At 43.5% G+C, this 12,514-nt stretch overlaps 1 protein-coding gene across 1 annotated transcript in view; it reads left to right on the top strand.

Annotated features, from left to right (window-relative positions):
* Nucleotides 1-12,514, top strand: part of LOC308288369 (protein kinase C-binding protein NELL1-like) — a gene marked incomplete at both ends in the record, with an annotated part of 330,259 nt that overhangs the window by 72,248 nt on the left and 245,497 nt on the right. The gene's annotated exons all lie outside the window — the stretch shown is intronic.

The raw sequence follows: 12,514 nt of genomic DNA, 5'->3' as shown, positions 1-12,514 counted from the left end.
TTTATGTTTCTGATCTATCGTGCAGCCTTATAATATAAAGAACCATTATCTCGAATCAGCGATGCATTTGAGGTTGGTATGGTGATACTGCAACTCATTTGGTTCCATGGGGGGGTGGGGGGGGGGATGGGGGAAGCTAGTGTGATTTCCCTCTTAGATGGTGAAAGATTGTCTGTTTCATTGTCTGTTTCATTACGTCTGCATACACTAATGAGGAAGAGGCAACATCAGGAGCTCTCTCCACCTTAAAGATCACATAATGATCCGGCCTGCCGTTGCCTTTGTGTCCAACACCCATAAAATGACATTCTGCTTTGCTCATTAAAGCAGCTAGTGAGACGGAAGGTATGCTTTCTCCTTCCCCCTCACCTGCTTAGCAGCTCATCATCACGGCCAAAACCATCATTAGGATAGCAAGGGAAAGAGGCCGTTCCACTGGAACGCAAGATTAGACAAATGACAAGTCTGCGGTGATGCCAAACATAGCCCCGTGGATGCTCTATCTCCCTTTTCCACAGTCCTTCCCAGTTTACAGTCCTTGCTGTAGTGTAGTGTATATAAACCCCTCTCTCTATACTGTACACGTTTTCACATCCCTTTAATGCATGTCTTAGAACATGTATGTTGACATGCATGAGACACTTAAAGTCATGACTTAGTCATGTGTGCCCCCCCGTGAGAGATGCAGCTGTAACGCTTTAATTTCCTGTGAAGGGCAGCGGTTGCGCTGGTGCTCAGCGGAGCAGCAAGCCTTCATTACTTCATTACCTGCTCATTGATGCCCAGGCTAAGAGCCCTCACGCTGTTGGAGGAATGATAATGAGTCTGAATCGGGTTAATAACCCAACACCATGTTGTCTGTAACCTTGGTAACGAGCGCCCCTTGTCCTTGGGAAAGCTGTCTGTTGTTCACGGGTTACAAGTGGTCGCCATCTTCGGCTAAGTAAATATTTTGTTTGTGTGGGTTGGTATAGGGGACTATTGTCAGGTAGGGTTGGGATCCGGAACTGGTTCTTCGGGTACCCGGTTCCGAAATTGAAGAACCGGAGCCGGTTCCATCATATTTTTATGAGCGGTTCCTAAAGCGAGTCCTGGAATTTCTCATCTGCCTTCATTTGGCTCAGCTGTGTGCCTTGCAAACGACTGTGGTGACGTCTCGCAACATGTGTGAGTGAGGTGGATACGCCCACTCAGTCAGAGCAGACGCCTGCTGAACCGACGACGATCAGAATGCTAGGCTAGCGTCCTTCGAGACAGACGGAGCCAACGTTAGCGCAGCAGCAAAACTACTCACGAGTGTGGTCGCACTTTACAAGAGAGGGAAAAAAGCATGCAAAGTGCACGAAATGCAGTGCAATCCTTTCGTGAAAATGTGCAGTCTCCTAAAATCTGTACCAGTGACTGCAGCTGCTGCTTCACTTTCTTCAGTAGCCTAGCTAGCTGCTAACGGAGTAACCACGGCGCAATGTCCATTTCACTCGGCTTGTACTGCAGTTCATTCATGGTGTTCCATATGACGGACGCAACGTTTGTTTGAGGTTTTATGAATAACTAGAACTATAGCAACAGTCAGCAACTCACTCCTTTCAGCGTTCACGCTGGTAGCAGCTGTGATGATGACAACGAAAGACTAGCCGATCTACAAGCTCACAGCACTATATATATATATATATATATATATATATATATATATATATATATATACACAACTTTCCAACATCCCAAAGTGCATTGCGCAGTAGTTGGACGGAGCTTCCGGCGCCGCAGCCGAGTGTGATCTACAAGCTCACAACGGCTGCATCTGCGACGCGACGTGAGCTTGTATGTCTGCTGTTAAACCGGAAGTGTGGTCCAAACAGGTCCAAGTAAACTCAGGTGGATATATATATATATATACACAACTTCCGGAACTGTTATAGGAACCGGTTCTACCCGGAACCGATATGGGGGAAACGAAAAAGAATCGGACTCGGTTCAAACCAAACGGATCCCAACCCTATTGTCAGGGCAGTGCATTGCCAGCAAGCACAATGCAAGTGCTGGGGAAACAGATTATACACATGGCCTTCAGGCATCCAATCAATGTGACGAACACGACCACACTATTAGATCAATGCGGTGGCTGCAGTTCCAACACAGCAGCCGGCAGCCGCATCCTCCTGGTAATTACTCCCCTTGTTCCGTACAGTGTAATGAAGTAAAACTTTTAAATGTCAGTGAATGGTGGATTTAAAATTCTGTTCCGCCATTGATTTTGTGTTTAATGCTCGGCACGCGGGGTTTGGGTATCCGCAGTCACATGCCCCTCCCCCTGCTCAGAGGGATTATCGATGATGTGCTCTGGAGGAACACCTGTTTGACTGAAGCAACACTTAACTCTCATTATCGTCCCTGTCTGCCCATACAACCAATGAACGATCTCCGGTGCGTTTCAGGCAGGCTGGTGCAAATCAAGATCTAATCGAATCTCGTCTTAATCCCCCCCCCATCCCCCCCCCCCCCACCCCCCAATTCCTCCTCCTCCGAGGCGGCGGCGGCACTCACACATTTGCGAGCAGCAACATGCCGGATACGCTGGGGGGGGGGGACACAGGAGGACTTTAAATGAATTTCCCATGGAAGTGACGTGGTTTTCAAGCGTCCGACGTGCCGTAGGGGGGAGGGGGAAGACACCGGACGCTTGAAAACCTCGTTGCCGCTCGTGAATGTGTGTGATAGAGAGAGAGCGAGAGAGAGAGAGAGAGAGAGAGATGCCTTAATTGCTCAAATTTTTTATCTGTTTTTCAAACCATGGTTTGTTTCTCCCATTGGACAAACATGGTGTCAGCCTCAGCGTGGCAGTTCGTCAGCCACCCTGCGCCTCTGCATGGCCGCGGCAACCAGAGGCTGCATGAGCAGGCAGCAGAATGTTGCAGTGTTTGACATTGTTTTAAGGTGTGTTAGTCCTCCTTTTATGGCCTGCTTGTGTCTTGGGTTTTTCCGCGGTGTTGTGCCAGAATTGATGGAGTGTGTCATTAAGCGCAGCCTCCTAGAAACCCTGCTCACCGTGGGGTTTCGCCCACCCCGCGCAGCCCCAGCCTGGGCCCCCGGTGAGGGAGGAGAGAGAGAGATATGAGGCCCCGAGGAGATCCCCGTAGTGAAGGAGCCCAAGGGACACACACGCGCACACACACACACAATTCTTTCCAGCGCCCCTAATATATCGTCACTGTCGGGCAGAAACCTGGTATTTCCAAGTTTCAAATTGGTATGTTTTTTTTTGTTTTGTTTTTTTGGTTGTAAATTAAAGCCCTACATCATACAAAAGTGTGACACAAAAGTATTGAAAATAGCCGATCTACAAGCACAAAACGTCTCGCGAGGCGCTGTGCATGTGCTTGTAGATCGGCTATTTTCACTATTTTAAATAGTTTTTAGAATAATAACAGAAAAGGGAGATTTTGGACATACAAGGTTTCCACCCGACAATGACGACGCACGCACGCACGCACGCACGCACACCGGCTAGCAGCCTCTCCATCTTGCCTTGTATTCCCAGCTTGCCTATATCTGCGGCTACAGTGCTATCTCCTTATCAGTGGAAAGGACAGGATCTTCTATCAGCAGGTAAGGTCATTGTTGAGGTGAAGTAATTAAAGATATCTCTGAGAGGAGGAGGAGGCCTCACCAGGGACTCCTGTGGGAATCGGTTGACAAAACCTATCTACATCTACATATAGGTAAAGACCAGACCCATCTCCACCGCACAAAAAGCCGGGGCGCAACAGGAATTTGGGTCATTTTGTCCATTAAACATGATACATCTGCCATATTTAATAGGATGTGCTCCACTTTCGTGGTGGATTCTCTTCTGGTCGCGTTCAGTGGAAATGCTCCAGTTTGTTTTTCTTTCTTTCTTTTTCTTTTTTTTTTTTTTTTTTTACTTTTGGGTTCAGTTGAGGTCTAGCATTGTTCAGCATTAAACCGGTAAGAAGGAAATTGGTCACCATTTGGCAAAACTTGACTTTTCATGTTTTGCCAATTGGTATTATTAATAGATTAATCCTAGCGTCCCTATAGAGCTCAACAGTGAGATTCCAGAACTAATGTCCCATTAATTTCCTCCGTAGAGAATCCAGCGTAGACTTACCCGGGGGTTCCTGGTTGTAAAAGTATGCTTAAGGGCTTTTCACACGGGAAGCGATTGACTTGCCTTGACATATTGGTTGGCTCGGTGGTGCGACGTACTGTAGGTGTAAGCCATCGTAGCAAAGTGCTACCAAACCATTCTCATCTTCTGTTTCTCCCAATGTAGTCATGATGTCAATTTCCGAATCCCTGTATTCCCCTGGTTTCACACTCCACTGAACAGGTGCCTTGACCAACCTGTAGGAGTCACTATAGTCTCCACAGTGGGCAGGAACTTATAACCCTGTACTACAAGAGAGTAGGGCATTAACGACTTGTGATTTTGAAGTCGACTTTATCGTTTGATGACGTCATCACATCACACAACCCCCCAGATGATTAACTTAATGTGCAACATTGTTTTCTCACTCAACTGTAAACAAACCAACATAAAGTTTAAGTATATAGAGGGTATCTTCACATTTCTAAAGTGCCAATTTAAGGACTTTTTAATAAAATGACAAATTAAACATTGTCCAAATTGTCAAATACATAGAGGCAGAAATTGTGAAAATAGCCGATCTTCATGCTTCATGCATGTAGATCTGCTATTTTCACAATAGAACCATGTTATACCAAATGTAATGTAGCACTGTAATATTGGATCATTCCGTCCTTGACAATAAGCAATCCTACTGTTTTAATGCTGTACAGACGCACGCATGGAGCAAATATAATGATAGAAAAAAATACAAAGGATTTGTTTTCAACTTCAACTTTCGACTTTCTCTGGTGGGAGTCGACTTGTGTAATGAAGTCGAGTCAGTCGACTTGTCGACTTTTTCGTTAATGCCCTACGAGAGAGCCTCTCTGTGTTGAATTAACACTGAGGATTTCACTGTCTAGCCACAGGCCTTCTATCTCAGGCATGATACCTAGACCTTTTCATAGCAGCACTGCTGGCATATTCTCAGCTTGAATTGTGTGATTCATTCTCTGTAGCAGCATCGGGGAGATTGACAGATGCCCTTTTGACAAGTACAGTCTATGGAGTGCTGCCAACAGCATCAAAGACTGGGTATAGAGTTAGTCGATAGGAGTGAAGAAAAAAAAAACAGCCTTGACAGACACGCAGCGAGTCTTCTTTACTCACAGCTGGAACCCACTCAAGAAATTCCTTGTTTTTTACATTTACTTTTGTATTAAAAAAAATAAAAAATAAAGAATCCAGAAGAGATAACCTACATAATGTTGTGGAGCTATGTTAACTAGGGCATTTCAAGGCAGTATTTTTAAATGTACTTAAAGTTTGGGTCTGCGTGTTCAGTATAATGGAATTATAAAGATGCCACATGCTGGGCTGTACGTAGAGTATAAACGCTGTAAAAAAAAAGTGTAAAAAGTCACACTGGAGTTAAATTGACAGAGGATTCTGCTTCCTTCATCTCTCTTTAATGTAGTCTGATTGTAGGAACGTGACAAAGGAATTGCTGAATGTCAACCGCAGTTACTGCACAGTAAAATCATTTTTTTTATTTACCTCTGAGAGTAACGGGTGCATTCGGTTACATTTGAATTTTATCAGAGTTAAAGCAGCACTATGTAACGATATAGCATGTCCAATAAAAGTATAAAGTAACATTATTAAGCATAAATCTATCCATAAATGTATAGACTCAGGGGGGTCCCTGCTAGGGACTTTACTGTATTTCTGTAGGGGAGACTATGAGTTTAATCAAAGGCATTCAAGCTCTAGTGTCGCACAGGTATAGGAACGTCAATCACACAAGAGAAGATTGCCTATCGACTGTTTCACCTGGGGACAGCCCGGCCCTTACATACGGTGTCAGTCACACACTGTGTGTGTGTGTCAAAAATAGAGCACGCGGGGTGTCACAAGTAGTCGTTGGGACTGAGTTTTTTCCCCCCACTTCAAGAGTTCCGTTTCCGCCCTTGAAACAAACAACTCACCTAATATCATGTATAATCATGACCCATGTGTGTCTGTGTAAAACTCATGACCGCTCACTGCGCAGTGCACAAGCAGACAGGCACGGGCATGGAACTCACCAAAGACTCATTCACTGCTAGTTCTTGCAAAAGCCACGCCCCATTCAGACAAACAAGTCAAAGATAAGAGTCACGTCACTAGCGCGACCGAGCAGAGAATCTAGGGTAATGAAGGCAAAGACGTTGGCTGCCATGTTATTTGTGTCCAAAGTGGTCATTGATACCCGGAACTACATAATGCGATTTTAAATTATACAACAGGTAGTTCCGATGAAGCAATCTAATTGGTTGAAATAGCTCCCTACCCGTGGTGATATTGAGCACTATGGAACGGGTCTCATCAAACAAAGAAATCATCTGTGATGGTCACAAAAAAGCTGCCGGCTTGCTATCATTGTTTTCGTAGGCGATGCCTTGTAAGCGGGTATGCTAGCAGTTTCATGTGAAGTTCAGGGACATAGTAGCTAAATGTGGCATTAAAAATATCTATTGAATTTCTTAATTACAATGAAATTAAGTTGACATTTTTTTTTTAAGATAACACGGAACTGAACTCTTTTTAAGGGTAAAACGGAACAGAGCTCATATTCGGCTCATTCCTGCAGCAACGCAGGCGTGCCGATATTTACTATAACACACACCCTCTCGTGTAATATTGCTTAATTAACACCCAGGAATTTACTGTGTGTAGACATGTATTGTGTAGCGCATGTTGTAAAAGACAAAGGCTTGCATAAACCAAGGTATTTTGCTACGGTACGTGCACTAGATTACGGATTCACATGTGAATGACTTACTGTGATCTCAGTAGCTGGCCTGTTCTTCAAACTAGAGTGTCTCCATTGGAATTGTGTAGGTTACAATTTATACTTTCTGTCTCTGTCTGTTTACTGATTCACAAAGCAATACCCCAGCCTCCAGCATTGTTGTGGGATAGATGGATGGACCTTTGTCCCGTATTGGGCTGACTGATTGAACGGGCCTTGTGTCTGTAATTACGAGAGCCCAGCCTGATGCTGGCTGGTCTTAACTCATGTTTTCTGACTTCACCTCTCTGCCAAGGAAACACTGTGGCAAATTGGAAGTGGGTCTGTTTTTCTTTTTCTTTTTTTACAGAGGCAGACAGACATTGCCCGAGCAAAATAATCAGGGCTGTGATTGAGACTGTGCCTTCAAGGGAACTTTTAGGAAATGAAAGGCACATTAGATAACAAATCTCTGGTGGGCAGCCGCAGTCATTTCAGATAAAGTCAGTTAAAAAATGTATGATAGCCAGATTGTGTGTGTGTGTGTGTGTGTGTGTGTGTGTGTGTGTGTGTGTGTGTGTGTGTGTGTGTGTGTGTGTGTGTGTGTGTGTGTGTGTGTGTGTGTGTGTGTGTGTGTGTGTGTGTGTGTGTGTGTGTGTGTGTGTGTGCGCGCGCGCGTAAGTGCAAATTAAAATGGATAAAACTGATTGGGAATCATTTCTAAATGAGAATCGATTTTTGAATGGAGAATAGTTTTGAATAAAAAAGAAATATTTTTAATAAAATCATGACCCCAAGAATCTGTCTGTCTTTAAATAGTCTAACCTAACGCGGCACATTCTATGCTGCCCGGCGGATCTCGCCGCGTCCTTCGGCGTCTCGAAATGACATGGAGGGTGACATGACTCCTGCTGCTGTCCGCTTTGAGTAAATGAGGAAGTGATCCGTGGTGGAAAACAAGTGATAAATCATAGCGATTTTATAATTATAATGGATGAGCCTAAACAAACCAGTTCGCATGAACAATACTGATGTAAAATAAGATATCTGAACGGCTACATTTATTTATACAAAAAATTAAAATGTCATAAACCAGCACAGTTATAGGGGGGTTTGCCCCGGCTTATTTTTCTTCCGATCGCCAAAATAAGCCTGGGTTTCCGAGGCTAGTCTGTATATGGATATGTATATACACTGGGAATAATAAAATACATGATTCTTTTTTTCTTTTTTTAGAATTTCATGGTGTGGCCCCTTTAAGTACAGTACATAAGTAAATGCTACTTAGTTTACACCACTGGTCCGTGGTCCTCTCCACTAGTCTCTAGCCTCACTGCTGGAAAGAGTTTTTATTTTATTTGTGACACTTGCTTTGGCAATGTAAACGTATGTTTTCTCATGCCAGTAAAGCTCCTTTGAATTTAATTGAATTGAATTGATAACCACACCCTGCTCCATACCTGCCTGGATCTCCCTCCTGAACCTGGTCGTAGATCTGTCACACACACGCACGCACGCACGCACGCACGCACGCGCGCACACACACACACTCACAGAAAGGTTAACAGGAGAGCAGTGAAAGTAGAGCAGTACTGCCCTATTTTACAGGTTATGGATGAAGTGATGGGACCGGCTCATCTGCCCGCCTCTATATCATACAACAGCTCCACATGCTGCAGCCTGTCACTGACTGCCTGTTCTAATTACTCCCTATAAACTGAAGTAAAGCTATACTGTATGCATGCAACACAGTGTTGTTTTTGACAGCAAATTTTGATATAGTTTTAGTCATAGTCTTTTGAATAAAATGTAATTTAGTTTTAGTCATAATTAGCCCTAGGCAATCGTTGGCAAGCTGGAAGTTATTCTAAGCTAGCATTGGCTAAAAGCTTTTTTGGGAGGGGCTTAAAGAAGGGCTAATTTGGTCACCTGCAAGTTTTAGTTTTAGTCTAATTTTAGTCGACTAAATATCATAAGATTTTAAGCGACTAAATCTACAGTTGATTTTAATCAACTAAAATGTATTTTAGCAGGCCTTGATGACATTGTAATGGCTGATTTTACACTTGGTTGCGTGCTGAAAATAGCCGATCTACAAGTTCACAACACGTCGCAGCGCTTTGTAAAACTTCTTTCTTAAACTCGCTTTTATTCTGGAATTTTCGTGTGTCAATGAATATTGCAGTTTTATGCAAATTATTCTTCTGCCTCTAAAACTTACATGCAAAGTAAAATTTTCATGATGAAATACTGTAGAGGGTTAGTCCAAATATCACTGAAACCAATCTTACCCCAATTGGCCAAAGGGGGCGCTATATCATTTTGAAAGAAAATAAGATTACAGGAACAGAAACACTCGCTTACATTTACTCAGATTACTTTTTTTGGTCCCGCTCTTGAGGTAGAACTAAACTTGAGTTCTGGGAACCTATGGGCGGGGCCAGCAGCGCTGCTGCTCTTTTTTTTGGGGGACCTTCCCGGTTAGGTCTGGTTATATGGAAACCTAAGCAGAACTTGGTCCCGGAACTTCACAGGTTCTTGAAAGTTCTTGGTTCTTGAAAGTTCTGTTTCTAGTTCTGGTTTGGCCCTGTAGTGGAGAAGGGGCTAAAGTCTTGACTATTTACTGTTCATATGGTGGAGTAGAAGATTTAAGATGTTTTGGTGTGATTATTTAACTGACTCCAGTTATTATGTCCTCTCTCGTTCTCTCGTTTTCCGACCCGATTTTCTGATCTACAAGCTCACATTGCGACACATCGAGAGCTTGTAGATCTGCTATTTTCAAAAGATTTTTTATCCACAAGTTTCCAACATCCCATCGTGCATTGCGCAGAAATTGGACGGAGCTTCCGGCGCCGCAGCCGAGTGTGATCTACAAGCTCACAACGGCTGCATCTGCGAAGCGACGTGAGCTTGTATGTCTGCTGTTAACCGGAAGTGTGGTGCAGTGTGGTGCAAAACATTCTCCAGTAAATTCCCACGGAAAGAGGTGGATACATTTGAAAACTTGAAATGGGACATTCTGCAGAAATTTTAGTACTTTCTACTTTTGGCACTTGAAGTACAGTACATTTTGATACCAATACTTTTATACTTTTACTCAAGTAGATTTTGAATACAGGACTTTTACTTGCAGTAGCCTATATCTATCTACATTGCAGTATTGATACTTTCACTCAAGCAAAGAATGTAAAGTACTTTTTTCGACCACTGGATATCATAACAGCTGATTAAGGAAAGAAAACGCCTAGTCCGGAATTCTCCTCTAAGTGGTTAAACGCCTGATCCCCTTTGTTCTGTCACAGCACGTACGCCTAAACACATTCCTTGCACGGACTTCATACGTGAAAGGAAAGTATATGGAGTAAAAGCGGTAATGCATGTCAGTATAGAACATGGCCCTGTCGCAGTCAGTCATGCGTATTTGCCGTGACCGGTGTCTATCTATAATTGGCTGTTGACAGCTGCAGCCCACGGTGTCAGGCCGCATAAATATCCTCGCCAGAACATTATCATTCTGATTGGCGTTGACGCTGCCTCCGCTACTACGGCGCCTGTGCTCTGATGAGCTGGAATTATAGGTGAGGAGGTGCGAGGAGAGGGCGAGATTGGCAAGGAGGTTTGAGGAGAAGGAAGGGGAGGCGGGCAGGGGAAGACAGAAGTGTCTCAGAGAAGAAAGTAAAATGGGTTAAATGATCATTTTTGCAAAGGGACTCCTATCCATCCAACAGAAGAGAAGAGAAAGAAAAAAATAAACTTCAAATGAGCCTCTGAATCACAGATATAAAAAGAATGCTGGCTTCCTTCCTAATTTAGCCTGCTGTGCGTATTATCCCGCCTGTTAGTTGCTTTCAGTGAACTACAGTACACCGCTGGGTCCTTCAGTTGGGAGGGAACTGAGCTGCCTCAGTTGTGTCCGTCTCAAATGTAGTAATAGCAAATTATATGCCCTAATAATTTATTAAAGGATAAATAAGTCATGCACTGATTTGTTTCAAAAATCATTTCAAACATCTTTTATTCAGAAAAGGATCTATGATATCAAATCAAAGAAAAAGGTCCCGCACACTGTCTAATGAAGGTCTAATGACCGAAACATCGAATTAATAAAGTTAATTCCAGACAGTGTGGTCTCTGGTTTGATATCATAGATCCCTTTCAGCATCAGCTTCAGCCTTCTCTTAAAAAATGTAAAACATCTTTTATCAAAACATAAATCTGCACTTGAATCGTGTGTTTTATTATTGATCAGTCTGTTCCCCCGAAACTTAAAAAGAATTGTTCTGTATCCCTGCTCACTCACACACGCTCTGTCGCACCCCTTAATCTCGACATTAACCCTCAAAACTACATGGCTAACCTTAACCTAATTGTAAATCTAACCCCTCCTCTAGCCTATGGGTCCATCTGTACACTTTTAGAGTCAAGTTAACACTCCAGATTTTGTGGGGGTGGGTTGTACCCCACCCCCCTCTCTCTCACACACACACACACACACACACACACACACACACACACACACACACACACACACACACACACACACACACACACACACACACACACACACACGCCTTGATAATGCCAAAAGGTTGTTTGTGCTTGTGTCAGGAGACAGGCGGTTAATCCAGCCTTGCAGCCCAACTCCAGATATCAATAACGTGTTAGAAAGCCGTGGGCGGGGACTGACTGTCATGCTTGAGAAAAGAGCGAGAGCAGCATCCTCTCCACATCCTATTCCCACTAGAGAGAGCTGGACATGGACATGTGCAGCACTGTGCACAACTCTTTGGCTCTCTTCTGTCGGATTATTTCTGGTATTAAAATATATTGGATCAGTGTTCAGAAGGGGTAACAAATAGAAGAAACAAATATTACAATGTGTTGACTTATTTTGACTTTACGTTTGTGTGTGTGCGTGCGTGGAGTTTGGGGAATGGAAGTGTCTAAGAACGGTAAAAGGATTTGTTCAGGAGATCAACAGTCCAATCAAAGATGAGCCAGAGAGACAGAAAGCCATGCTATTGTGGGTTTTAATAGACCTCTATGGGTCCACGGAGGTGATTGCTCAGAGCAGGCTTTGTGTTTTAGCTGACCTGTTCGGCTGGGCATGTTGTCAATTGTGCTTACTGTAGCTTGCAGATGCTATGCTTGTCTGGCATCCCTTGTGCAAACTTGGATGAAGGACGAGGAATAATTTATGACAGCACAAAATAGACTTCGCATTGCAACTGGGTCTTACAATGCATCACAAGGATAATGTTTACTTGATCCTCATCACTTTTTTTTGTGTGTTCATAATAGCTGACGCTGCCCTGCACAGATATTTAGAGTGAATGAATAATCTGAGAACAGATGAGATTGTAGAAAGAGCTGATTTATGTAGACATCAAGGTCACGGTGCATTAATAACTCAGGAGATGGTAAATTCCCATCACGGTGTATTGTGTATGCGTGTGTGTGTGTGTGGGGGGGGGGGGGGGAATCTACTCGAGAACAGTGAATCATTATCCTTTGTACCTGTTGTCAGCAAACCCGGTGTCCCTTTTATGTCTATATATGGTGATCTCTGTATCTGTCTGTCCTTGTCCCATTTATGCCCATATATAGAGATCAATGATGATCACTATGCCCATATATGACTATATGAC

This window comes from Nannobrachium achirus (assembly GCF_963921795.1).
Source record: "Nannobrachium achirus genome assembly, chromosome: 7".
Taxonomy (NCBI): Eukaryota; Metazoa; Chordata; class Actinopteri; order Myctophiformes; family Myctophidae; genus Nannobrachium; species Nannobrachium achirus.
This window is presented reverse-complemented; position numbering and strand designations above follow the sequence as displayed.